The sequence below is a fragment of the Anomalospiza imberbis genome, chromosome 3 (genome assembly GCF_031753505.1).
Source record: "Anomalospiza imberbis isolate Cuckoo-Finch-1a 21T00152 chromosome 3, ASM3175350v1, whole genome shotgun sequence".
Classification (NCBI taxonomy): Eukaryota; Metazoa; Chordata; class Aves; order Passeriformes; family Viduidae; genus Anomalospiza; species Anomalospiza imberbis.
In genome coordinates, this window is record NC_089683.1 from 107,249,419 (window position 1) to 107,275,636 (window position 26,218).

Genomic DNA, 26,218 nt, shown 5'->3' on the forward strand with positions numbered 1-26,218 from the left:
GTAGAGTTGAGGTTTTCAAACGTGGAAGTGCAGCTAAGGAGGGCATTCCTGTTTGGACACTGATTCTTTGCAGCAATGAGTAGTTGATTGCTGTGGCTTTTGCTGCTGTCACAGTTGCTTCTCACAGCTAGAAAGCTGAGCAGTGAAGCAGGAGTTTTCAGTGGACAGACTTGATTAACACTCTTAGGGCCTAAATCTCATCATCTTAGCCCTCAACTTACATTTCTGGGATCTTGTCTGTTTGTAATTTTAATTTTGATGTGTAAGTTTAAAGCCAATATGTTTGTGGTGCTTACCATCTTATAATTTCTCCTAGCTTCATTTTTACCACATAATTTTAAAAATAGGCTAAAAGGTTTGTTTTAGTTTTTTGCTCCAGAAATAAGCTTTTCTTCCTCAAAAGCTGAGTCTGTATTATATGTACACCTTCTGTCTTGCTCCTCACAAACTCCAATTTAACCAGAATTACTTTTAAATAAGTAGCTGTCATTTATAATGTTTGGACAGTGAAAGGAGCCCAGGCTGTCCTAACTACAAAGCAATTATTTAAAGTCATCCTACTCATCTTACATCTGACACTCATCTTTTCCTTCCCTCTTACACAGTTGTTTTTTCAATTTGGACTATTACTGCTCATAGTTGTTGTCTTAAACCTGTTTTTCCTAACATCCTGAATCCCAACCTCAGCAAGGCAAGGTCTCACTCTGTTTGATGCACTTGAAGACATATGGGTGGAGCAATCATTGCATATTACTGATGATGATGATTCAGAGCTGTTCCCCCAGAGTTTTTGTTGATTTTTGAAGGAAGTGGAGTATTAGGTTTCTGTCAAGATATGTTTTGAGGGTTTGGTTATCCACAGCTTTGTACTTTCTCACATGAAGCTTACTATCTTCCTAAGGTTCTTCCACAATCCATTGGCTTAAGTTTTAGATTATGGCATACTAGCATGTTTTACATGCTGTAAGCAGGACAGAAGCAAAATAAAATACTTAATTTTACTGAAGACAGCAGTAATTTATGCAGTAAAGCAGATCTTTGGGAAGCATACCATTACTGGGTTTCTGTCATTTGATGCATGAGCAATGTGAGCATAGTTACCTGGTTTAAAAGAACTGATGTAGCTCTGTGCCAGGTGTCAGTGTGATCCATTTGACATGGTTATGGAACCACAGAATGTTTTGCATTGCAAGGAATCTTGAAGTGCATCTAATTCCAGCACCTGCCATGGGCAGGGGTGCTACCCACTATACCAGACTGCTCAGGGTCCCATCCATCCTGGCCTTGAACACTTCCAGGGATGTGTACTTACTCACTTGAACTAGATTTTGTGTTTTGAGTAGTAATATTATACATTACCCAAGCTTTTCCCCAAAGCAGCTCATCATACAGCAATGGAATTAAGAGGATTTCTGTGCTTTAATACGGTCTCCTCTTATTGCACACAGCCATATGATATAGTCCTTTCTACAAAGTTCTGTCTTGAAGACAAATCAATTCCCACTACACCCACTGGATATTTAAATTCACATTTTCTAGTCTGGGAGTGAAACCTCTAAGGATCTGGCATGAGGGCAGCTTTTCAGAGTGCTGTCTGCATCTCATTCCTGTTACCACTGACCACACTTGCCCTCTGGCACTGCCTGTGCCGTCAGGATGACTTGGTGTGTCCTGCTGACAGCCTCTCCGGAGCAAGAGAGGCCTCCTACACTTGGCTCTGCCATAGTTAAATTAGTCAAAGTCTGCTTCTTTCCCTCAACCTTTGTTCTGCAATCTGCCTTACCTGTGAGAAGGTTCTGCTCCTTTAGTCCCAAAGGTGTCTGGCAGGCAGTTATGCCCTTGGACCTAACCGCACACTAAGGTCTCAAACTCCTTGATTGTAGAATGTGAATTGACTGATTGAATTCAAGAAGTTTTAGTGCAAGATAGAGAGCATGCTCACTAGGGAATCTGCCTCCATAGCAATATACCTGGCAAAGCCAGGTAGGTGAATAAGATGGAAAGCTGACAAATTTCCAAGTCTTTGGTTGTGCTCTACAGAAGCCATGTCTCATCTGCCTTCCAGCAACCCAGGAATCTGTGACAAATTTGGGAAAGATAAGGCAATATTCTTTTTTCACCTCTCTATCTTTCTGTAGTACTTCTTTCCTTTGATGCTGTAATGAAGATTTTTTAGATATTGTTATTAATTCAAAATATAAATAAATCAGTTTCTATATTCTTTAGTCAGCCCAGAGGCCTGAAAATGTAACTTGAATGACTTCTGCAAGCTGTGTTAGAGTTCTGCAAATTTCTCTGTCATAGTATTTAAAAGACAAGTGATTTGCATTTAATAAAAGGTTTTCTTATCCAAGCCCATGGTTGTGCTTGACCCCACAGGTGTTTGTATAAAAACTTATTAGCATGCTTAACTCTGATGTCACTTAGATGAATGTCTCATTACCATGCAAATGGAGTTAGTTGCTTTCTGAGGTTAATTGTTACAAAGCAACAGAGAGGTATTTCTATTCTTATTTACTCAACACACAGCCACCATAGTCCAGCAGCCTAAAACTCAACTGCATAAAGTTGGCTGGGAAAAACAACTGTATTGTAAGTAGTGCTCTGGACTCAGTTTTGTGTAACAGCAGCACCCTTCCACTCTTGAAATGAAGCCCTTAATCAAACTAATCTCTGGCCATGCTTTACACCAAGGTTTGCTGACTTGCAGCCAGGGGGCAAATCTAGTTTAGAAGCTGGTAAATGGTGTTATGCTGTAAGTGTAGAAATCCCTTGGAGCAAACTCCCCAGTATGGCCTCAGTCAGCAGTAGTGGTTAATTTACTGCAGACCACCTAGGCTATCTCCTTAGCAAACTGTGTTTTCACTTTGCACAAAGTGCTCTAGAGGTTTAATAGAATTCTTCAGAGCACAGAATAGAACTGGAGTTCCCCCTTTAGGAAATTACACCGTGGGATTCATTTTAAAATGCACATTAAGCTTTTTAAACAGGTCAGAATGTTTGTTTCTGGGATAATTTGGCAAGGTTTGAGGTGTTGCCAGCTGATTTCCTGTATCTCAAAAACATTATGACAACTTTAAATACTGAACCCCCTACATTATTGGGGGTGATGGGGAGAGGCTTATCTTTGGGGTTTTGTGGTAGATGTCCAGAAATGTTTGCAATTATAGAAATTATCTACTTCTGTTTTACTATGTTTCTCAAAAGGGTGAAAAATAAAAAGATCTCAGTGTATGCCTCAACATACAATACACTGACATGAAAATCCTCAGGACTTTTTCACTGCTCAAGAGAAGACTTTAATTTAACAGCATGTTTAGTTCAAAGTATTGTTCTTTCTCTTGAACAATATCTCACAACATTTAATACACACCCTGCTAGAACAACTAGGAAGGTGCGATGGCAATGTGCGTGCTGTTGAAATAACTGGTACAAATTAAAAGCACATAAATGAGAAATAAATAAACACATTCTTGATTCCTTTTCATTAGATTCATTGCTGAAGAGAGACTTTTTTTCTTATTTTGTCTGAAGTACATGAGACTAAGGTCCTTGTCTTTTAACAGGTAGTTATATATCGTCCCACAGCCAAAAAAAAGTGAACATTTCCAGCAAAGCAGGATGAGCCAAATCCCAGTCCAACCACAGTTAGTGGAACTCTGTTTTAATGAGTGTGCGGAAGTGATCAGGATCACATTTCCTACACTCGTCCTGACAAAAATGTTCATGAGGAAACCCCTGTTTCTCTTGTCAGACACACTCCAAGATGAGTGTACTTGTGCTTCCTTTGGTATTGTGCTCCATCCACATATGATATGTGGGGGTATTTTCCACTACTAAGGTAGCTAAAGGTAGGATATCTCATGCACCTAAAGTGGTGCTGGCTACTGGTGACCAGTTTGGAGAGAGATATTGTGATGACCAGCAACTGCCTGGGAGAGAAGAGCAAAGGGAGCTGCCACCACTCTCTATTGCACAAATCAGGCTTGCCTGAAAGATCATTTAAATATTCATTTTATTTTGTTTTTAATTTCTCTAACCCCCTCCTTTTGGCGGTCTCAGCAATCTAATTCTGGCTCTTCAGTCTTCAGAGACAATTAAAGAAAGTGGCGTCTTGAGATGAGGCCTCGGCTTTATCTCTGCAGAAGGATGGAGATGGAGACAGTGTGTCTTGGAAAATGTTGCCTGATGCAGTTCCATTTAATGTAAACTCAGTTAGATTCCCCTAGGGCAGAGCAACTACCTTTCAGCATGTATTCCAGAAAGGAGTGGAGTAGCTAGCTGGCAATATTTAATTAATGAAAGCAAGTTAAAAAAAACCCCAAACATGTATATTAATGCAAACAACTCCCCTTAAGACAGCATGACTTTTAGTTTTGATTTGTTAGTTTTCATGTTTACAGTTTTACAATTGTCAACAAAACCATGTGAAATTTTGACAAAAATGTACGTATTTATGCCTAAGGCAATATCTTTTAGTTCAGGCCTGTGGTGACATTTATTTATTGTAAAGAATATTTATTACTCAGAAATAAAGCTCTGAAAATGCAGGTTTCAATTGAAGCCACTGACAGATCCTCAAGGACAGTAAGGGTGCCGATAAAAATTCATCCGGCTATTTTGGTCGCTCTGATATGCCAGTATCACTTGATTAACATAATCTCCTCCCCTCCCCCAGCACTGTTCTCTTGGGTAGGTTAAAAAATGATCTCCTTTCTATTTCTACATTCTAATTAGGTGGTAATCATATGCTGCTCTGATTGAAATGAAAATCAGCCATCATGCCACTGTCATCTTGCTGAAGTCGAGAAAAAAAAGTGCTTTTCAACTGGTACAAAATTAAAATGATTTACTTGCTCTGTATAGCTGCTCTCTCACTAGGCTCAGTGAGATTCAGTGTTGTCCCCAAAGCCCAAATCTAACTATCATCCCTACAGACAATTCATTTTCTGAAATGATAAGGCAGCTGCCAAGGCAGCAATGCTTTTCTTCTATGTTCTTCAGGCTGCTGTTTAGTTAGAGGGGTGATAAAGCAAAGCGGACAAAGCTTTATTTATTAACTTGAAAAGGTTTTGGTATTTTTGCTACAGCTACTGAGAAACAGGAAGGAAGGATCCCTCCTGGACAGAACTGTTAGAGCTCATGATGGCTGGGAATGTCCCAGGCCAATGTCCTGTGGTATGGTTTCTGAGATGCTCATTTGTGACCAAAATGAAACTGGGAGGAAGGATTTGGAGCCATGGCTTTCTGTCAATGCTTCCCTCTAAAATTTGTGGAGGATCAAGGAAATCCATGCATCGTGTAGATGTTTTCACTGAATACATCTTTGTAAAGGTTTATCTAACCTTATGGTACTGCATCAAAAACACCTTCAGTAACTCCACTATAGCTAATGAGTGTCACTAATACAAAACAGAGCTCTGCATGGGTTCTTTCGTGTTTACAGCAGTTAACTATCTAATTATTGAAATTTGCCAAAGAATTTTTTCTTTTTATCCTTACAGTTCAATAGCAGTTATGATAGCAGGAGCCTGGATAGCTTCAAAAATCTACAGGCTTGTAGCTAAATTTACAAAATTGTCTCTGCTTCAGGGCTGAGATTTTGTTTCTTTGGTTAATTTTTTTTCCTTGTGATTTCTGGGTGTTTGGAGGGGCCTTACAACCATGGTGAGCAGTGTGAAAAAATACTTAAAATAAGTACAAACAGTGGCTTTATTTTCCTTCTTGTTACTTCTTGCATGATAAAAAAGATCAGGATAACATCCTGTTATTTCTGTAATGGCTTTCAGCCAGAAATCTGATAATTTCAACTGGCTCCTCAAATCAACACAATGCAGAAGAGGTCCAGCCTTCATTTTGGAAGGACTCAGTTATTGTTGCTGCCCTTCTGGGGACTTTAAATCGGCTTGTGTTCCTCATCCTGTGTGTATGTAGGAATATGTAACTGAGGAATAACAATCCATGTAGCTCGAGTGAGATTCATGGATAAAATACTTCATGAGTAATGGAGAAATTGCTGCAGCAATCTTTGTTTTGCTTCTGAGCTCTTCACATTAGCAAATCTGTGGCAATTTATGTTTTGCTCTACTTTGGTGTCTGACTGAACTGTATAAATGGGTTACAGCTGGGTCTTAGCAGGAGCTGTGCTGAGGTGGGGTAAGAGGAAGGAGATGGTGGAGAAGGTTTTCCTTCTGCTCTGTGGAGATTTGCAAGAAGGCTCCTATTTTGGAGATATTCTCCTTTGGGAGACTCATAGGAGAGGCTGCCAGCCGGGGCGGGGGGGGGGTTTGGCTGGCAGTCACCAGCAGACATAAACCAGGTGGAACGGATGAGTACCAGCTGCTGGCCAGGCTGCCTGCCCAGCCACAGTGCCCAGGGAGAGAGATGGCACTGCTGGCACGGGCAGCAGCCCCTCTGCACAAGACAGGAGCATGTGCTTGTTTTTGCTGACACTTCTCTGGCATCTTGCAGAGTGGGTGATGGCTTCTTTGGGTGTTCTGTTTCCAATAAACTCACATGGCTGTTTTGCTTCTGGAAAGGTGCTGCTTTGGTTTGGTTTAAATTCAGCTCTCTTGCCTACAGTTTTTCCCAAAACAGAATGTCCATTGTGGAATGTGAGGGTGAAATAATACTAAAATACAAAAAAAAGTACATTAGGTGAGTCTCATACTGAAGCAAACATTGCTATGAAGAACCAAACTGCTATGAAAGAAATAACTGTAAACAGAATATTTTGTTAGGTTTTATTCCACTTTCCCATCTAAGATCTGGCCAATTCCTACCATCATTTCCAACCACATCAGCCATCAACAATAGGTCACAATCAAATATATACAGAAGGAAACCCTCATGGATCTCTATAGCCAGAGTGCATTCCCTATGAAGAAGAGAATGAGTTTATTGCTGCTAGACTTCAGTATCTTGACATATAGTTTGAGATATATGATTCTGACATTTAATAGGTTAGATGATATTGGCCACGTACTTCATAGGTTCTGTATCCTACTGTATTCCTGGGAAGGTGAAAAATAGGTCTGTCTATGAAATGACAAAACAGATTGAGAAGAGCACTGTGGATGTGGAGAGCATTGACAATGAGGACCTGTGGAAAGATGGGAATGATGGCAGGCTTCCAAGATAAAATAACTGAAAATTAATATAGAGCAAATTGCTTAAATTCAAATGTGAGAACAGTTTAAGGGTGCATATGACCTTCCTACTTAGACTTCAGGACAGATTATGTGATTCTTTCATTTATTTGGGATTAATGAAAAATGGAAAATAAATTAGGGAGCTATGAAATTCTTCACTTCCATAGGAATTGTAAGCAATGCTTCATGGGAAGAGTTTTTGAACAAATGCCATACAGAGACTTGCTAAGGTTTCTCCTTACTTCTAACCTGATCTCCCATGAGATAAAAAATGAATATTACCTTTTACAAGCATAGACTCTTTACAGCTACTAAATCTAAATAGAATTAATTTCTCAAAGCCTTATATTCTTTTTACCTACATAAAAAGAGAAAAGGATGAATATACTTTGTGGCTAGTAAAATAAGTAGAAAACAGCCAGTGGTTAGATGATAAATACGGGTGAGGGCAAAAGTGGAATTAAGTAGCTTTAAAAGCAATATAATTTTACAGTTGAAATGAAAGTTTCCATGGCACAGAGCACAGCTTTGACTTGCAGTCATGCCTTGTAAATAACAAGGTTGGCGTTGCAATGTCTCTCTTATTTTCTGTCTTCATCCTGATTCAGGAGCACACTTTCATTGAGGAGTAAATTTACATTTGCCAGAAGTGAATTTGGGATGCTTTTCTGAACCAGGAGTATTGAACTTCTCTGAGCTAGTATATTTGTCTCATCTTTGCTATTAGACCTAAGATACCACTTGGTAGGACATTTCCTTATTCTTTTTTAGGCTGAAAAGAAATACTAAGAATCAGCTGCTATATCTTCATCCGCATGATCAATGCCCAATAAATCCAGGGGAATAGGTGTCTTTCTGATTTCTCCCAAGAAACTAGGGCCTTTCAGGAACCCATGTCTAAATTTCCTGGATTTGAAGATGTGTGAGGAAGGGATTTTTCAGGTTCTGTATTTTTTCTGGTTTCTTCCATACAACTTTTCCACACACTTAAAAGGCACTGTGCATTTAAACCTCAATCCAGCTACATATTTTCAGGTTGGGGGAAGGGTTTTATATGTAATTTTCATCCTTTTCTGCTGGAAATTTCACCTTTCATTTAAGCCCCTTTGGGTTTGTGATCTAACCAAAAGGTTAGGAAACCTTAGTCTTCTATTTGCATATCGATAGTCCTAACCTTTAGTTTAGATGGTGATGGATTGTTTTATTGATAAAATGCATTCTATATTAATAATTTTGTTTATTCTTTTTGCTTTTGCATTTCTTTAAAAAGTGCATGTCAAATGTCTTCTCTATGTGTGGAAATAAGTCTTTGAACTTGCACTGTTGCTTATTGTTGTGCTTATTGTTATAGGAGTTGGGTGCTCAAACCTAAAACGAAACAAACTTATCACAGAACACCTTGACTCCCCTGACTTCAATCCTGATGCCTGTTGGATGATAACCACTTCCCTGTGATCATTTAAACAAACATCTCCCTTTGGGGTTGCATATAATAATATATGATCTGTATGATGATAACCTCCTGTTGGGAAATGTTTTAGAAGGGTTAATAGAAATGAAGTGCTTTAGTCCTCCTGACTGTGTTCCTCGTTAAAATCTCTCCCTATAAACATCATATTAAGTTCATTAATATTTACAAAGCAAATATGTTTCCCTTCAGACAGCTGAGGTGCCACTGCCCTTGATTTTTGTTGGATTCTATGAACTTTGATACAGTGTTATATAGCATAACTGCAATATCTCATTAATATGCATGCTTAGATTTGTAGAATATCCTAGACATTTTTTATCTAGCATGATTTTTATGGGGCATATCATATGAGAATAAAATCTCATTTTAACTACAGGTTCTTTATGTGTGTATGCTTGCCACTCAGACCCTTCAGATGGGCTCTGAGTCTTCATGGGAGTTTGGGAAATGCCTGGCATGCAGTTGGTACTGAATCGCTTATTAGCAAGGTGGAGTTGTGTATGTAAGAAATTGCTGTATTGCAAATTATCAAAGATACTTGTAATTCAGTGTTCTGAGTGTAAATCCAAAGGGTAAGCTTCTATAGACTAACACTAGTCTTCAAAGCCTTCCTAAATTTTACTAAAGGTGGAATTTTTGCGGTGAAGGAATTTTTCAGCACAGTTGCTAACAAGAAGGGGCGAGCATACGGATCCCTAATCATGGAGTCTCAGAGTGCTCTGAGTTGGAAGGGACACACAGGAATTGTGAAGTCCAGCTAGGGTGGTAGTGTTAGTGTTCGTTATAGGAGATAGAGAAAAAGCCTGAATTAGCTCCCACGTTGAAAGCACAAGCACTTGCAAAAAATACAGTGGTTTATTTATTAGCACTTGTGATAGTGTGAGCATGGTGCTTCAGTTTCTGCAATGCTCTCTTTGAGACAGAGATATCTTTGAGGGACAATCCCATGACATGCAATTTATAGCCATGGTACTCCAAAAATAAATCTAGCTTGTATGATGCCTCCAAATAGCAGAAGCTGAGAGGGAAAGAAGCAACTATACCATTTTTCTGAGCTATTAAGAGAATAAAGAATTATAGGTATATAATACCACGTAAGAATTCTAATTCACTGTGAGATTGCCCAGTGAAATGGGATTTCCACCTAGATGAGGAGTAACTTGTCTTTATTAGTGATTCATGGTCACCTTTGTGTATGTGGGAAAAAGGGATCCTGCTGCTGTCAAGTGAGCTAAGATCTGGGCCACGTGTCTAGGTGTGGAGAGGCATGGAGACCCCATATGGTTTTTCTCTGTGGCCTGGACTGGAAATAAGCAAGGGCAGGAAATTCTGACAAAGTCTCTTACCCAGAATATTGCCTGACCTTTAGAAATGAAGTGCTGAGAAGCTGTTTGAGCCAGATTTTTAGTTCAAAAAATATCTTAGTTGACAGGGAGAGCTACCATAGATCATTGAAGTGCACTGTTGGTTGGTGGGTTTTCTGAAGTGTGCTGGTGGAAAAAGTTGATCTTGGATGTCCAGTGTATCCAAAGCATGGAGTAAAAATTAACTGCTGATACAGGGATCTGGCAGGTTCCAGTATGCACTGCTGTCCCCTCCTTTGTACTTTCTTTTGCTTTGCAATTTCTTCCTTTCAGCCATCCCTGTTCTGCCCCCTGTGTGAGGGGTGAATGTGCCTATTTATATTTGGCTTTTTTGCCTGGGCATTTAGCTGGGTGCTTTGGATCAGGATGTGGAAAACAAAGGCTGTACCTCCACTCTGGCTCTATTTCATGTGCTGCAGATTTTGTTTTTAGGTAGGGATTTCAAGTCCAGCTGCTCCTTATTGACCCTGTGGGGAAATGGCAGGTTGAATCATTATTTGACATGCACATTCTCTGTTGGCACAATTCTCCAGAGCCTTATAATGGCACAAATTGTGATACTTGCTAGTGAAAAAAGAAAGATACAATTGGGTATAGCAATTAATAGGCAATTAAGAAGGCATTCTTTTTTTCTTCCCAAGTATTTTTTTTCCAGCTATTTTTAGATTTGAATTGACTGAATAGTTAAAGAACTGCTTTTGGAAAGGAGGATGGTAGTAGTATTTTTTCACTGCATGAGCTTTGATTTTTCTTCCTGCAGGGACAGCAAGAAGCACAGACAGCTGTTATCAAAACAAAATTGAACATAAAATGCTACCAAACCGTTTACTATCTCTGAACTACAATGCAGCAGTTTTATGTTTTAATGAAGCATTGTTTTTTATTATGAGTGGCATTGGTGTTCAAACTTACATTTATTTAGAAAAATAATGAGATTTGAAGGTAAATGGAGTGTATATCTGGAAATAATCTATGTCTAAGGTATTTTGTTAATTTCCTTTCTGCCCAGGGTAGTGACTTTGCCCAGCAGGATGAAACGAGGCAGAGGTGGAAGGGTGTTGGGCTGTGCATGGGTTGAGATGTCAGCACAATCTGAAATGACAACGTCTGGGAGCAAAAGAGCAGAGCAGTCCCAGCCCCCCTTTAGCCCATGGCAGCCCTGCTGAGGCTCCAGCATGGGTGTCAATTTGTGCCAGCGCCTGGAGCGCTTTTGTGATGGAGACACATTGTCACTTTGGACCTGGACTGAGACACTCAGGGCCACCAAGCAGCCACAATTCAGCTGCTCTGCCCCGTCAGACACCTACACTGTGTTTGACCTTGTGATGTACAAGCAATAAAGACTCTATATTTTATAACGGTCTCCAGAGCTGTCATGTCCCAGTTTTCAGCTAGATTAATTAGCACCTGTGTGAGTAATTCCATACATAGTCATTTTGAGCTGATGATTTTCTTCCAGATTATTGTCTTCTAAATGCTCTAGAAAGTGGTTTGGATAAAATATTCAGTGGTCAATAAAGGTATTTGTTCTTGTGAAGCTATAGATGGTATATGTTTTATAAAGCTTTTTCAAATGAAAATATATGACAAGTATAAGGTTTTGCTAGCTGGGTGGCCTCTGTGGGCTTTTTCTAAAAAGAGGTCAAATTGTTTCTGTGAACTTAAAACCACAACTCTGCTAATTGATGTGATAAGAAAATGTTAGGAAATGCAATATAATTATTCACAGAACTGAGTCATAATTTCTTTTGCAGTTAGTTTTTGAGCATGTTGCTACACCACAATGCTTTCCATTAATAATGAAGACATTTTGGAGAAATAGTATTAGCAGCTGGTTGACTGTAGTTGATATATTATTGTATTCCAGCACATTCTGTCAGGGATTGCTGTGAATGGTTTAAAGGCTTCTAGGGAGAAATAAAACCAAGATAACCAAGGAGAAGTTGTTTAACTTAATAGTTCTCAGGCTCTGTATACCCTGATTCAAGGAGGCAAGTTACTGAAATACATAAAGAATGTTGGTTTAGAAAATAATGATATAATGATTTAATAAATGTTGTCTGTGGGAATAGCACATCAGCTCTTGTAGAAGGAGGGTAATGCAGTGGAGCTCCAGAGAGTTTTAAAACCTGAGTGACTAAACAACATAAATCCATTTACTTATGGATTTAATCCAAGAGTTTTTGTCAAATTTTGGAGTAATGAATTGACAAGGAGTTTAAGGAATTCACCCTTTATGTAACTGAGGTGTGCTAATTACTGCCTTCCCCCCTCCCAAAATTAACAGAGCATCAAATAAATACATCTTTGTTTTCAGAGTGAGGACTAGAGAAGAGAGGCAGAGTGAAGCCCTGGAGAGGATTTAACAAGTCCTTCACCTTCAGATCACCAATTCCAGTCCAGATTATTTTTTCCATGTTTGAGAGCTTCCCAGCCTCTGTACTAGTCTGGCCCCTGTAGGATGAAATGGAGAGCGTGGCTTTGGTCCCTTTTGTCGATTGACATGACTCTAGTTGTACTGATGGACATTATGCATTGAGAGAGTTTTATTCTGCAGTCATGGCACCCAGCAGGAGATTTTGCTTTTCTCTCCAGAGTAGCTGGGATTAGGCACAAAACAGCATCCTCTGGTGCAGATAGTTGCAAATATTCAGGGATGTAAAAATGAATTTCTTCTTAGATGTGCTTATTGCAGGAAAGGGAAAGTGAGTACTTCAAAAGAACTGAGCTATTTGATCACAGAACATTTTATTGTACAGTTAATTGTGTCAAATAGGCTGAACTGAGATAGGGTTCTTAGTGACTCTTTTGCTGTGTATATAATTAGATCTACAGAGCTGTTTCCTCAGCTGGTGTCAGGCTGCTTAGCTCTGTTTAAGTCAATTTGCATCAGCTCAGAAGCTGGACCCCAGTATTTATGGAACCATTGACTGTTTATTATACCAGAGTAACACACAGCCAAGTTGTGTACCCTAAGGAAATACAGGCCAAGATGTATAAAGTCAGAAAAATGGTACCCTGTTCCCTTGTAACTAATGATGGACTAATCTCAACCTTCAGCACTTTTATTTGGCACTTTTTAGAACTTACAGCAATTAGATACAGAAGTAAAGAATTGCTATGGTGTTTGGGGATGGACTTGAAATTCAGAGGAAAACTTGTGGTGGAGGATTTAGATCTTCGTAGACTGTGAAGGTATGGAGAAGTTTTACTATTGAAAAAGATAGAAACTCTCCATATTTAAGCTTCCAGATTTTGTTTTAAAAGATGATAGTAAAAAATACCAGCTTTCCCATGCTAACTGCATTTTAAATTTGAAGCCAATGTTACCCTGGTACTTCCTACAGCTGGAAACACAGGTATCCCAAAAGAGTATCACTCTCTGTATAGGTTAAATGATTGTAATACAGTTAATCTTTCAAATGGTGTTCAATCTGTTAAAGGATATTTTTAGCTCTGTAGGCCTTGGAATGCCCAGTTTCTTACACTGTGCTTTTATGTTCATCATTGCTAGAAACAGGGTTAACAGATGAATTAAAAATACTGTAGAAAATGCCAGTGTCTAATATAGTGTTTAATAAAGTTACAGTCATTTACCTCAACTATTGCTTTGAAAAAATGCTTTCCCCAACACTAATTATTTCTGTATTGTCCTTATTTGCATCACAAGCATTTCACATCACAGGCATTTTGCTGTTCTTCATCTTAACTTATTAAATCCTTCTTGCTCATGCATGAATCTGGACAGCTGGATGCCACTAATGGGGCAGCTAGTGCTACCCAGTGGTCTATAATCAACATTCTGTTGCCACACATTAGCATCACACTGCATGCCTGAAAGGACTAAGAAATTTGATTTGTAAAGCAACAGCTGATTAGGGATGATTAACAAAAAGAGGGTCATGGATATTGTGTAACACTGACTCTTGTCCTTTCAGCATCCAGCCTAGAATGACATATCTGCTGTGTCAATGTGTACAAAAATAGATGAACCAATATCAAAATGTTTTTATCACTAATGATTTCTCAAAGGTTGTTCAAAACCAAACACATTTAATAGCATTTAAATGAAAACAAAGATGGAAATTGTCATAAAACCATGACAAAGGAAATTTTGTCTATTTTAAACAAAACATACCAATTCATTTTTCTGCAGTGTCGAACGAATACAATATGCCATGTCAAATATATAAAAATATTACTAAATCTACCTTAAATGCCTTGGTAGATACCAGAGTATTCCAGATACTAAGGTTTGAAGACTGTAAAAAGAAACATTTCATTTTTGAAGGAGAGTGAGATACACTTGAAAACCCAAAATTGTACCAGGCACTCTTGAATGACCACTGAAGAATACAGTCGATGGCTTCAGTGTAACCTTCAGTGAACTAACACTTCATGATAGTTCCATTTCTTCAGAGTGCTCTGTAAGCATCATCTGCACCTGTATGCAGTTTGGAGTTTTGGATGGAAGTGCTTTTCTTCATTAAAAAAAACCCCAAAACAGTAGCAACAAAGCCCTACAACACATAAACTCAAAAGATATCAACCCCAAAAAACTAACCAAACAGAAAACCCCAGTAAGAGCTGTGAATCCATCAGTTCTTGGATATCTTTCCTCATTCCTCATCCTGGGGACCTCCGTGTATGTCTCTGCTAATGGAATGGTTTAGGTTAAAGATAACTCCCCTGCCACACTAGACCACATTGCTCAGAGCTCCATCCAACCTGCCCTTGAACTCTCCCAAAGATGGAGCATTCACCCCTTCTCTGGGCAACCTGTTCCAGTGTCTCACCACCCTCACAGGGAAGAATTTCTTCCTAATATCTAATCTAAACCTACTCTCTTTCAGTATGAAGCTATTCCCCTTTGTCCTGTCACCCTAGGCCCTTGTATATCATCCCTCCCCATCCTTCTTGTAGGCTCCCTTCAGGTACTGGAGACCACAGTTAGGTCACCCCAAATACTTCTCTTTTCCAGGCTGAGCAATCCCTCAGCCTTTCCTCCTAAGAGAGATGTGCTCATGCTTTTCTAGTGCTATTGGCATCCAAGAGAGGAGACAATTCTTTCCGATCTTGTTGTTTACCGCCCTTGCTAAAGGGTGATTTTGAATGGGAAACACTGATCATCTTAGTGCTGCCTATATTCAGCTGTTACCAGTGCTGGGAGAATCATTCAACTGGAAGGTGCCCTTTGCTGTGGGATTTGCACAGTATTCCCCTTATTTCAGATTCTTGCCCACCCCAACATTTGGCTTTGATTGGATGTCAGCAGCAGTGGACAAAAAGTGGACAACATGGCATTTCCGTGTTTCAGTAATGCTTAGTCTCCAGATGTTGTGTTTATTTGCCAGGATTTTTTTTTACTTTTTTTTTGGCAGCAGGAAAAAAGGATGTGATGTAGTTGTCTAGGTTCCCACTTGAGAAAGGTTGGAAAACAAAATAACAAAAAATATTTTCTAATACTTATAAAAATATTACACAAGAAAAAATATAGATTACCTGCTTCCTTCTGTCATACTTTCACTGGTAATTACTAAAGCAAAAAAACTATGTTTGTATTAAAAATTGGAAAGAAAGTGAAATACTAATTGCTGCGTTCTTGGTTACAAACCACAAAGGGATGTGGATTACAGAGCTGTTGGTGCACTCATGAGGTGCCTGTAGGCAGCAAAACCTAAAGCAACCACGGGGTGCATAAATAGCCTTCTAATGTACAAACTGTTTCAGTTGATCACTGTAGTGGACATTATTAAGACAATTATTTGATCCTTTGTGACTTGCCATTCTATTGTGCTGTTATATATATATATATCAATCTAATTTAATGAATATGTTTTGAGGTACAATTTTCATCTCTTCTTGCAAAAATGGTTTATTGCAAAAGGCAGCCTTTTTAAAGACTTGTCACTTCAGAGCTCTGGCGACAATAAATTCTTCACTGTTCATTTACTGGCAGGTCACACAGTTTAAAACTAAAGCAATGCAGAAAGTAGCATGAAAAAATGGATTGTTTAGCTTGTGCCTTTGCTGGTTCTATTTCTTGTCATTTTGCTTGAGTTCAAGTTTGGCTTATAACAGGATATTTTTGTTCAACCTGCAAAAGTTCAGAAGGTGCCTGAACATATCTATAAAATACAGTTCAAGGTCCAAGCAGAAATCTTTTCATGACCCAAGTCTTTTGTTTGTCTTATGATTTTGCTGATAGTATTTTTGCTAGTTGATTAGTCTGCAAGTACCAATTCTACATATATGTTCGAATGATTAGAGAAATGATAGTGGCAAACAGAAAATACTATAAGTAATACTAAAATGAGTATTTTTCATCTGTGAACTTCTTTATTTCTGTTTCCTGAGATCAGTGGTATCCAGCTAGAATACAGTAGATATAGATTAGCTATATTATAGCTCTACTTTCAGTGAGAATATGTCAATAGAGAGGTCATAGGCTTGTTTAAAAAGGAACACTGATATTCACACTGGATAAAGACTTTTGGGGAGGAGTCAGAGGCCTACAATTTTGCTGAATTTGGATGAACACATAGATACATGTGTTTTTTGTTGTGCTGAGCCTCTAGGTGATGTTTTTGAGATTTTAAAGTCTGATTATTACCAAAATACCTGCAAATTTTGCAGCTAAGGGGAAAAATAAAAAAATTACAATTCGCTATGTGCACCATATGACAAAAACATAATGTTTAAGAGAAGGCAGCCCTAGGAAATTAGATCAAAAGCTATTGTCTGCAATTCAGGATGTTAATAGCAAATTGTGTCTTTAGAATGAGAATGGAAGGACACAAGGTATTGTTTATAATTGCGATTATAAGCACAATAAAAATGACAATAGGCAGCCAGTTTATGGCAGCTTTGCCAACGTGCTCCATGCAACAATTCCTTGTATTGGCCAGCAGTTGTGATTCCAGAAGCATTTTGCCTTGGGGAACAAATTCAACGTATGAACGCTGATGCATTTGCATGTGGCAAACCAGCAGTGAGTGGCAGCTGTTGATAAAGATGCATCACCCTCTGGTCCTGTTCTTCCTCATCAACATGGGCCTGAACCAGGAACGTGTGGGCTCTTTATCTCTGCCACAAGGGCTGTCTTTGCCATACAGTGACAGCGCTGCAAGACCGGGCACTCCTTTCTTATTTTGTCAAACAGTGAAGAGATCCAATTATTTCCAGTGCTTGGGAGGCTGGTCTTCTGTACAAACATTTGAAAAGGAAGAAAACAAGTACATATTAAAGGGCTCACTGGCTTTTTTCTGTGGTTTTCTATACCTCTCTCTCCTCTCCTTTCCCTCCATAGAAGTAAAGAAACAAAGCAGCAGCTTTCTGACATTTATCATGGACATTATTTATACTATCTCTGCCTTCCAGAACTAGGATATTACAAGGAATGTATTAACAATTTTGGCTTTTTGAAAGCGGTACATTAATAATATAATTAAGTAGGAGTACAGGGTCAGCAAGTGAGGGGAAAGTACACATCAAGAGCATTCTCTTGATTTTGGAATAAATATTTTATTTCATAAAGCACTTCCTAATTACTTGTGGGTAAATATATCTGAGAAGTGTGTATTAGTGACTTGTTTATCTCAGAACTTTGTTTTCTGGTCTAAGCAATGCAAAATCTTTCTTGAATTAAAGTTAATTCTGGGGAATAAACTGAATTGTTTAGTGCAAAATAATGAATTAGCGTGTTGATTCTGTAAAATTCTAGGGGTTTTTTTTGATGTAAGAGAAGATACTTTCAACATTTTGCAGCAGAAACACTTGCATTATAAAAGCTTTAACAAATATCTTGCATGTAAATAACAAAAATGCAATCTCCCTTTTGATGAGATCCTAAATGAAGTCCCCTTGTACTGTCATTATAATGGAAGGACGCTACAAAAACCCTGATAGTTATTTGGCCAGGCAAATTTATATTTTAATTCGCATACTGATTCTTTTGGAAGTGACACAGAAAATATTTCTAGAAGATGCCAGTTTAGAATCATACTTAGAAACTGAGCCTTCCCATGAAGAAACATATTATTGGATATGTGTCTTTGAGGATCATGAGAGATCTGTGAGAGATAATGACAGGGAGGCTATTTAAATTCAGTTGTACCCAATCTACTTGTAATAGAAAAGTAGGTTAACCAAATAGTGGGAAAACACGACTTTAACTGTGGAATAAAAATTATGATAGAAATATAACAAAAATGTATGAATATATGGTCAATAAAATATATGAAATCATAATTTTGAAAAATATATGGAGACAAAACAAAAATTAAGATAATTTCTCACCACTGAAGCATGATTCTGGTGTCAGTGCTACTTCTCAGCTCCTGTCAGCAAAGTTTGGAAGCTTTAGCACGCATGAAGACCTGGCTCTACTCAGGGCAGGTAATTTTACATTTCAAATTTAATTTAACCTCTCAAATTATAACATTTGAATGAAGACTCCAAGTACTTTTTATTTTTATAGGCATCTTGTAAGATTTTTCCTTTTAATTCTAGCAAGAGTTGTATTTAGGTGTTCAGGGCCATTCTTCAATAAGGTTTATGAATTTCATCTGATTAATTTTATCTTTCTTAATGAGATTTCCTAATCAAAAAGTCAGAGTTCAAAAGCAACATGGGTTCTACTTTAAGCTAATGAGCAACTGAGTAAATTTTAAAATGTGAATTTATAGAGCTTAGCACATTATCTCTGCTTTTGGTGATGGTGGTGAACATTAAGAGCAGAGTTTTGAGCGAGAGCAACACTGACAAATCTGCCAACTTGTACTGTGGCTATTTCTGCTGTATTGTAGGAAGTTCTCCTGCTTCCACACAAGGCATGCAAGGTCTTTTTTGCTGTTATGCTAGTGTTGAGGAAGATGTTGTTTACAAGTATTTTCCTCCTCTTGGTACTTGCATCCCATCAACGTAACAAAAGGTTGTAAATGGACAATAGAGCGGAGTCATAAGTGAATTGTCCTCTTTCCACTACAAGTATGCCACACTATTTTTATAATTTAAAAAAAAAATTACTAAAATGTCCCTTGAGACCTGGAGGAAACTGCTGAAGTTTTATGATAGTTCTCTATCCTTTTTTCTGCGTAATTTCAGGCCGATACAGATTGTATCTGAAAAACAAAGATGAAACTTACAACTGGATTGTATAGGGTGGAAAATGTTGTAGTTTCAGTTATTTGTTTAAAAATAGTTTACTTTTCTGTGCTGAAAGTCTGTGTGGATCTGTGTCATGTTTTGATAACACTGGAAGTTGTCTATTCTTCTTAGAACATGTGTGTGTAGGCATAATGCTGCAAAAATGGAGGATGGTTTTACTAGATATAGTTCAGTTGAAATCAGTATTTGTTTCAGTGCTATCTTTTTCATACTAGTTCTTCCCCAAAACACTGATTAGGTGGTCTTTTTATTGCAATTGGCCAGATGTACATCTCTGTTTTCCTGCAACTAAAGACACTTTTTGCAGGGGTAGAATAGAAAAGAGAATGCTCTCTATGTCTCAGAGCATTTCCTGTTGCTGTGAAGAATTGTACTGTCTTGTGCAGGAAAAATTCCCTTTTTCCTGAAGACTGTGGCCACTGTAGTGGTTTTCCTGAAATGACCTACATAAGATGGGCATACAAGCAGCTGGAGAATAATTAAATAAAAGTGTTCCTGCAGAACCTTCTTTCACCTCTGTTTAGAAGCGTTGTGTTAGGTTGTCTCGTCATGGGATTATTTACTTTAAAATACTGATTCCTTCCCTTGCCAGTGTTTTTTTTTTGCAGACTTTTATCATCCCCATGATGAGACTAAAACAAACTCTAAAAGAATTTCACAGAGAAGTCTCTTAGGTAGAGGTTCAGATAGTATCCAGAAACACACTATTCTGAGTACACTTATATTGATTTTATTCTATGTTCATTCTCTTATCAGTTTCAGATGCTTTTATCATACTGTTATCATTTTCCAGGATGCAAGGAGTAACATCTGTAAAAATACAGCGATCCGGTGACCCAGTAAAACTGACTGAAATTTGGATTTATTACCAGATGTTTTGAAAATTTACCATTAAGTCTCTAAGTTCAGAATGTATGTGGGCCATACAGATAAGTATTTTACAAATGCTTGTGTTACTCAGATTTTTAAGTCTTATGCCAAGGAGACAAAGTCTCATTAACTTTCAGTGAGAAATCTCAAAAGCTTTCCATGAGAGCTCGTGTCCTGCATGACTAAATGATCTCTGGAAAGGTAACTGAAGCTCTTAGACAGTGAAGTACTTCTGACAGTTTTTTTTTTTACTTCAGTTGGACTTGGATACCCCCTCGTCCTGAGCTGACAAGACTGTGCTCCAGAGTAACTGTTGTCATATGGCCTCTGTCACTTCCAGTCTAAGGTTGCTTCCACCAATATCATCCTGTGATGGTGCTGTGATGTTGTTAGCTGGCTTGTGGCACTGTGCCCAGGACAAAAATGAACGTGCCCTCAAGGAACATGATAGCACTATGATTTTACAAGGTCACTGATCATCTCTTTGGCACCTGGCATTTATATATTAAATGGGGAAGCCTTCAAAATGACATTTCAGGTAAGGAAAACTAAACCAGTGTGAGGCCTGGTACATGCCCATACAGATCTGAACTGATGCCACAGCACATCAGTGCTTTGCTGTGGGATCAGTGACATTTAAGATCTGATATTAGAAAACCATCAGTCAGAAGTTCAGGCCTTCTACTAAGGACAAGTTGGAAGTTATCATTTTGTGGCATTCTAAAGGTATATTTTTTCCAAATCTTTGAACTTACATTGGAGATTAAGAAGTGCTTTTGCTAAAATGGTTTTATCTTACAGAGCAGGTTTTGTGCTGCCAGGTACACGTTGGCCAGATGGGGTCATTTGGCCCTCCTTGTGGTTGATGCCCATAGTTGATGGTTGAGTGTTGTGGGGCAGCACAGAGCTGGTATTATTGCCCTGTTTTTACCTGCTTCCACTAGCAGATAGGTCTAGACTAATGGATGTGGCTGGATTATGGATGGTCTCAGCGGAATCTTGGTGTAAATCTGTTATGTCAGGTTTGTGTGAGATTACCTACAGCCCATTATCACTACTGGAACAGTCAAGATTGTTTAAATGAAGCAACACATTCACATATGTTCTAAGACTAAAGACCCTCTGAAGCAGCATATCATATCTTCTTGTGCATAATAGGGAAATGCAACTGGAGATTTGACTCAAACAAAACAAATTATATGACATGCAAAATAGGACAGCTCACTGAGCTATATCTAAGAACCTTCTTATTTTGAACAATGTCTTTTCAGTGGAACACATGCTAAATATTTGACAGCTGATACAGCTTTTAACCAACTACAATGTACTGCCATCATGCTCTGTCTCTTCCAGGTTTCTTGATTTATGGTTTCCTGAATTGCAGAGGCATAAATCTACTGATGTGGTCCATTTTTTTACACCAAGTCTCACCAAATTCAATTGAGCTGTATAGAAATGGAGATTCCCTCATGCATATGTTCTCACAGTGAAGCACTTATTTAATCTGTCCTTTGTTTTCAGAGCAGGAATTTTAATCAATATATTTATTATGAGGGAGGCTTGAGCTTAAGGAGAAATCCAATGAAATTATGTTCTCTCCATCGAGAAAGCATTTATCATTTGGTGCTGTGGCTATCCAGGATGCTGGAGAATTATGACTTTTGGCAAATGTACAAGAAGCACACTTGTTGGGCAGATGGTCAGGGGTCTGATGGCTTGGCCCAGATGCCAAACCTTTCCAGAGAGAGGTCCCACAAGAGACAACTTTCTAGGGGTCTCAGGCAGTCCTTCAGGTGCTGGGTAACCTCAGCAAGGGGCAGAGAGCCCAGCTCTTAGCAGTGATTTCAAGTCTTAGTGATTTCAGGTCTGCCTTGCCAGGTGTACCCTGGCCAACACAGGGACAAAGAGACAGGACAGCTCTTCCGCAAAGGTAGCCTTTATTCCAGCACCCTGCAAAGGAGGCTAGGGACAACAGCTCCCTCTTGAACAGGGCAGAAACTGGGTTTTATATGGGGAAAAGCAGGGGTGGTACAAAGGTGGAAAAACCAATCGGTCACAACGAATCTACATGAGACTCCAAAGCATACTAGGAGCTCACCATGACCAAGGAGGATTTCTCAGTCCAGGGAGAGTTTGAGATGATCTTATCATATCCCATTCAAGAGATAACTCTGCAAGGGAGAGGCCCAGCATGCATATCTGTCTCCACTCACACTGAAAGATGAAAGAATGTCATGGGGTGCTCACAGTCCACTTAATACCTCTGTGCCTGTAAATCAGTGGTACAAAATAAATATTAGGCTGCAAATCAGCTACACGAGACTCCTGTTGATCATATAATGTAGACCTGATAAACTGTATAGTTCTCTGTTGTAAGCAGATCTCTTTCCTAGACTGTCCAAGCTCCTCTTTTTCCTGAGCTTTAAGAAGAATGAAAATAAGAAGGTATTTTTTCCTAAGTTGGGTTGCTCAGAGAATTGACCTCTCAGGATTGCTAGGTATATGCACAGCAGCTTAGGGGAATAAATCTGTTGCCTTTATGAATCCATGGAGCACTTGTCTCTTTTTCTCAGCAGGATCAAGCCCTTCAGGCAGGCAAAAGCAGACAGCCTTTTAACATCTGTTTAACTCTTTCTTGTCTCATTTTGTAATTAAATCCGTCATTCTTCAGTGCTTCTTTAAGCTCAGATAAAGCCATCTGCTGAATGGGTTTCACTGGGGAGAGAAAAGTGTGTGTGCATAGATGGATAAACATTTAATAAAGTTTCTACAGTTTTCATCATATTTTATATTTGATGTGGATTTTAGGAGTGACTCTCTTTTAGGACTTACTATCAGAGGAAGCAATGGAAATTCATGATTGAGCTATCTGTGCCCCGCTGGCTGCAATAAAGGAAAAAAAAATGCTTTGCAAGTCTTTGTAAATGTGCTCCTAACTATGAGACATGTGTTTGTCAAATATTTGGATTATGCCTTTGTATACTGTCTGTGCTTTCAAACTGATAGTTTCTACGGGTTTGGCATAGAAAGAAAGATTTGATTGATCTGCGATGTCGCTGTCATAAAGATTTGCACACAGCAATTGATTCTCTAGCATTTAACACCAGTTCAAAAGTGTTAACACACAAAATAGAATACAAAGTTGTCCTTTTTTAAATGCATGCTTTGTTAAAGGAATGTTCACAGTACCAGTACTTAAACAGTACAAGTAGAAGTGAAATTATGGAAGCTACCTTGGGAGCTACAAAACCTATAGCTTGTCTTAGCAGCCTGTAATTTTAATAGCAGCACTAAGAGTTCCTGTGTCAAAGTGCGGCCATCTCCAATGTTTTGCTGTAAACAATGTCAGAAAATTTTCCTTTTTCTGTCTGAGGTTTTATACCAAAGCTGTATGTTATTGTGGACCTGAATACATATGAGACTATAGATTTTCATATTAGGCTTTGTTTTCTAAGTTTTCTCCTCCCTTCCACATCTGGAAATTGTTCCTTAGAAGATATCCTACCCTGTTCTGTCTTCTTCAGTAGATGTATTTTCAATACTGAATTTGCTTTGTGTTAGGATAGCTGCATTCCTGCCATCATCAAAGGTTGTTTCACTTTGTTTTTCTTTTATCTGGACATTTACAGAGAAGATCTTTTCCTTTGCCATTAAGTTCCTTTTCCTTTGCTCCCTCTAAGCCATTGCAGATCTTGAACTGAATTTAAGGTACGGCATTACAAAAAAAAATCCACACCACTAAGTTGAATGCTAGAGACTTGAACCACACGCTGAATGTGGTGATTTGGTTTGGGTTTTTTCTTCTTCTACCAAAATATTGTTTTTAAGGAATGGTACAGAAAGCTCTGACTGATAACATTCACTTCTTTCCTCCCAGGTAGATTTCCAGACAAATGTTTCTTGCCACTAAGAAGAGTCAATTACAAATTGTGCCACAGAGAAAGAGGAGCTGCAAATGTTCTTTTCCCTAGACTGCAAAATGAGTCCGATTCTTGCATGGAAAAACCCAGAAATTCTTAGCTTTAGCCAGAAAAAAAAAAAAAACAAAAAAAACCCAAGCAGAAACAAAAAAACCCAAACCCCAAAAAACCCCAAACCAAACCAAAACGAAAACAAACCAAACCAAAAACAAACACAAAAACACTTCTAAAATGCCCTCATTCTTTCCAGAATAAATCCAAATTACATTTCAACACCTTGCCATCCTCAGTCTGCTGCAGAGTAAACAGGCAGAGCTACACCAGAGAGCAATAGCACCACTGACGCCTTGAGAGGCTCCCTAGAGCAGAGGCTAGACAGTGTTAAAGGAATAAAGTAGGTATTTATTAAAAAGGCCTTCAAGGGATACACCTTGGGCAGCCTGGCCGAGGCTCCACCCAGGATGGATGCCAGGTCATGAGTTTTCACACTTTTGTAAGTTTTGGTCCATTTGCACATTGGGGTAATTGTCCAATTACAGCTTCAGGTTAGGAAGTCCCACCCTTCCAGTTTGCTCTCCTCAGTTCACTGTTGTTCATAATTTTTGGCCTGAAGCTGCAAAGGTGTCCTTGGTTGTCAGGCTGGAAAAGGATTGTTTTGTCCAACTAAATGGTGAAGACAACTGGCTAACACTTTATATGAAGTTCAAAGTTATATACTAATGCGGTACAGAATCTGGAAAATATGAAAAGCCAGGACTTAAGGCATCACCATGATACCTTTTTCCTGCTGGTACTGAAGGGAATCAGCAAGATTTTTGGCTTCCCTCTTACCCATCACAGACAAGAAAATGGGAGTGTCAATGGAAACATGACCCTGGCCCCACACAGAAAATTATCATCTGTTTCTAATCAGGAGCCTTATTAGGGTGTATCTATTTACAGAAATGTTTCTGGGTAACAGAAGACACTTCTGTCTGTGTCACAATAACATGTGAGTCTCCTCCATGCTCTCATGGCTGTTCCTTTGCTAAATCTAAATTCAGTGGCAAACAACTGAGTTGATTCAGGATCTCTGGTTACCTAGTTTTATGAAGCCAGTCTTCATGCTCTGGTGGGGTTGGCCACCACAAGGTGTACTGGTGGGAGCATCACAGAATTGGAGAATGATTTGGGTTGGAAGGAGGTTAAACATCATCTTGTTCCAACCTCTTTACCATGGACAACCTCTCTACCTTCCACTAGACCAGGTTGCTCAGGGCCATGCCCAAGCCTGGCCAATGCCGGATGGGGCCCATCCAAGTCCCATCTAACCAGGTATTCATTGACATGAGCAGTCCCTGCACCTTTGTTTACAATATCTTTCTGTTAAATTTGTTAACACATTCTCAGCTTATCTTTTTCTTTGTCCAAATATTGGCCCTTCCTTAATTAATCCTTGTGAAAGCAGAATCGGCTTCAGGTGTTTGATGTGAGCAAGTGCAGCTCACATGCCTGTCTCCTGACATGCTGTCCTCTTCTGATAGATGATGTTGCAATGATTCCTAGACATTCTGCCAGAAGCAGTACCTGGCTCTTCGCCTCTCTCCTCAGGCACTCTATTTGCAGCTTTGAACTTACCCCTGTATGTATCACACTGTTCATGTGTCACTATCTTCCATTATCCTTCTCGACTGCTGTGCACTTGGTTGGCAGTTTCCAAAGGCAACCTTTAAATTTTGAGTAAATTGTGGTCCCCATGAGTTTTTGAGAGCCCAGCTTTGAAGGAGGATCCTCTCTTCTTCTGTCATGTTGCACAGTGTGGGAGTTCAGGTCACACATTCTGTGCAAAGGAAATTCAAAGATCTATTCAAGACCACGGGAAGGCCGTCAGAATTCCTGCTTTGCTTTCACATGGTGTTACTTCCTGATAAAAACACGACCTTTTTTTTTTTTTTTTTCCCTACTAATCCTGAACAAATCCATGATATGTACAAAGGGTGTGAAGCTATTCTGTTTGACATCACTATCACTCATCAATGTTAGTTGTGGGAACAAAGGCTTTTTGTTATGGAATACTTGCTTAGTTTTAGTAGGCTTATCAATCAGAAATATATAATTCTGGATTCATTGCCTTGGCATGTGCTAATAGACAAGTATTTTTAAAGAATCATAAGATGAAGCTAATGTAGTACAGAATACTTTGTTTTTACTGTATGCAGAAGGGCTTGAAAAACTGGGTTCGTATTTTGATGAAATTTTCCTTTGGCTTTTTAATGTCTGGTGGAATCACTTTTG

General features: G+C 38.8%; 1 protein-coding gene across 8 annotated transcripts in view; it reads left to right on the forward strand.

Annotated features, from left to right (window-relative positions):
- The window catches only part of MACROD2 (mono-ADP ribosylhydrolase 2), an 853,971-nt gene that overhangs the window by 599,303 nt on the left and 228,450 nt on the right, over positions 1 to 26,218 (forward strand). The gene's annotated exons all lie outside the window — the stretch shown is intronic.